The 2,659-nt window shown below is 51.0% G+C and overlaps 1 protein-coding gene across 3 annotated transcripts in view; it reads left to right on the forward strand.

Annotated features, from left to right (window-relative positions):
* The first annotated feature begins 821 nt into the window (after positions 1–821).
* zbtb24 (zinc finger and BTB domain containing 24) overlaps positions 822–2,659 on the forward strand; it is a 63,310-nt gene continuing 61,472 nt past the window's right edge. For all 3 annotated transcript variants that reach the window (XM_063040774.1, XM_063040775.1, XM_063040776.1), the window contains exon 1: positions 822–1,008. The gene's annotated coding sequence lies outside the window, so the exon portion shown is untranslated. The remainder of the gene's footprint in view (positions 1,009–2,659) is intronic.

Below are 2,659 nucleotides of genomic sequence, written 5' to 3' on the forward strand. Positions count from 1 at the left end.
CATCCCATTTCCATTCTGATATGTCTATCCACGGCCTCCTCTACTGTCAAGATGAAGCCACACTCAGGTTGGAGGAACAACACCTTATATTCCGTCTGGGTAGCTTCCAACCTGATGGCATGAACACTGACTTCTCAAACTTCCGCTAATGCCCCACTTCCCCCTCGTACCCCATCCGGTATTTATTTTTATACACACATTCTTTTTTCCCCTCTCTCTCCTTTTTCTCCCTCTGTCCCTCTGAATATACCCCTTGCCCATCCTCTGGGTTACCCCCCCCCTTGTCTTTCTTCCCGGGCCTCCTGTCCCATGATCCTCTCATGTCCCCTTTTGCCAATCACCTGTCCAGCTCTTGGCTCCATCCCTCCCCATCCTGTCTTCTCCTATCATTTTGGATCTCCCCCTCCCCTTCTCACTTTCAAATCTCTTACTAGCTCTTCCTTCAGTTAGTCCAGACGAAGGGTCTCGGCCCGAAACGTCGACTGTACCTCTTCCTAGAGATGCTGCCTGACCTGCTGTGTTCACCAGCAACTTTGATGTGTGTTGCTTAAAGTTAAGTCAATGGGATTTTCTTGAAGATGCTCTTGCCTACAGCATCCCATGGCAAATCCTCTTCTTCACAGCTAAGGAAGATGAGATTGTGGATTTGCAACTGCAATCCCTTCCCACCAAGTTTTAGACTTTACGTGGAAATGTCTGTATTCAAGGTATTATTTTTTTTCCAAATGGGACATGGACTTCTCAGCCTTCAGGGTTGCCGGTGAGATCAGTCTGGAGGTTCAGGGAGTGTGCGGTCGGGATGTTCCAGTTTGCTGAGGAGACCAAGCTGGGCGTCGGTGGAGCGGCGGCGGATGCTGCATTTGCTGGATTTCAGCCCCCGGTGGTCCCGGGTCCCGGCTCTCGGCTGCCCCCCTGGCGGCCTGTCTGTGTCACTGAGGTCTCCGCCGTCCCGGCAAATCTCGCGGTACTTGCAATGACAGGGACGTCGCCATCTGGCTGGGCCGCACGGTAAGGTCCTCGGCCGCGTTCCCCTCATGGATTAACCGGATACCGGCCACTGTCAAAATCAGCCCTCCAGTAGAAACGATATGGCTATTTCCTGGCAGTGTTAGCGGAGAGGGGCCTGGGTGCTGGGTACAAAGCTACAGCGGTATAGTTGAAAGAGAGCGGGGGTGGAGGGAGGGAGAGAGAAAGTGAGGCTCGGGAGAGACGGAGAGAGGGAGAGAGACAGGGACAGAGAGAGAGAAAGACGCAGGAGAGTTATGCCAGGTTTCTGGTCTCCGTCGAGTGACATCCGCATTCCTCTGCACACTAGTATTCCTTCGGTTTACACTCTTAAGTTATGCTGCCATCTATTTTTCCTACCGAACTGCATAATGGCAAGTTTTGTCACATAATGTTTCACCTTTCCCAAACATTTAACTATCTTTTTGCAGATTTATATTCTCTTCACAAGTTCCTTTTCAACCGAGTTGTGTATCATTCGCAGACTAGATCTAGGGCAGTAGCAAGACTATGAGAGAAAGGCTTGGAATAGCTAGATTGAAGGAAAGATTACAACTGGGAGTTATAGAGAGAGGACAAACTGAGAGGGAGACCCAAGATTGAGAGAGACCTTGGAAAGAGAACTAAACAGAGGAAGAGAGAGAGAGATTGAGAAACCATCTCCAATGTGATACAAAGAGATTACTAAACTGATGGTGTTGCTTTATTTCTGATGAACGCTTGGGTTGAATAATGTTCCATCCAACCCTACTACATTTGTTCCCCACACTAATTCGGTTGCTGCACTTAACACAGTGTTATACAGGGTTCACTGCACTGGACACTCTCACTCCTTAGCCCTCTATTAGTGGCAACCGAGCCTCAAGACAGTGATTCCTTAGGACTTGACCCCAGAATTAGCTTAATCTGACATTCAGAGATATTTAATAACAGTGGATTTAAAATTAATATTAAATATATTTAAAAACACTTTAAACTACCATCAATAAAAGTATAAAGTTAAATGGACAAAAATACTCAACTTGATTTTTTTTTAAATGAAGCTTGGTGTTGGCATTTGAACGTATCCACTTGGATTAGGGGATATTGCCAACAATGCCCTTGAACTCAGTGAGGATTCCAGCAGCACAGCGGGAGGTAACTGCACTAGCATCTGGCATGCAATCCTTCCTGTAACTTTATATGGCAGTTGGCAGGCTAACTTAAAGGTGCATTATCACCACCAACTGGATTGGAGTGTGATGTACAGAATTGGCACCCCTCCCTCTCCTTCCCCTCTCTCCTCTCCACTCCCCTCTCCCCTCTCCCCTCTCCCCTCCCCCCTCCCCCTCTCCTTCCCCTCTCCCCTCCCCCTCTCCTTCCCCTCTCCCCTCTCCCCTCCCCACTCCCCTCCCCTCACCCTCTCCCCTTCCCCCTCTCCTTCCCCTCCCCCTCCCCTCTCCCCTCTCCCCTCTCCCCCTCCCCTCTCCCCTCCCACCCTCTCCCCTTCCCCTCTCCTTCCCCTCCCCCTCCCCTCTCCCCTCCCCTCACCCTCTCCCCTTCCCCTCTCCTTCCCCTCCCCTCCCCTCTCCCCTCCCCTTCCCCTACCCCCCTCTCCCCTCTCCCCCTCCCCCTCCCCTCTCCCCCTCCCCCTCTCCACTCCCCTACCCCTCTC

This window comes from Mobula hypostoma, chromosome 2, assembly GCF_963921235.1.
Source record: "Mobula hypostoma chromosome 2, sMobHyp1.1, whole genome shotgun sequence".
NCBI lineage: Eukaryota > Metazoa > Chordata > Chondrichthyes > Myliobatiformes > Myliobatidae > Mobula > Mobula hypostoma.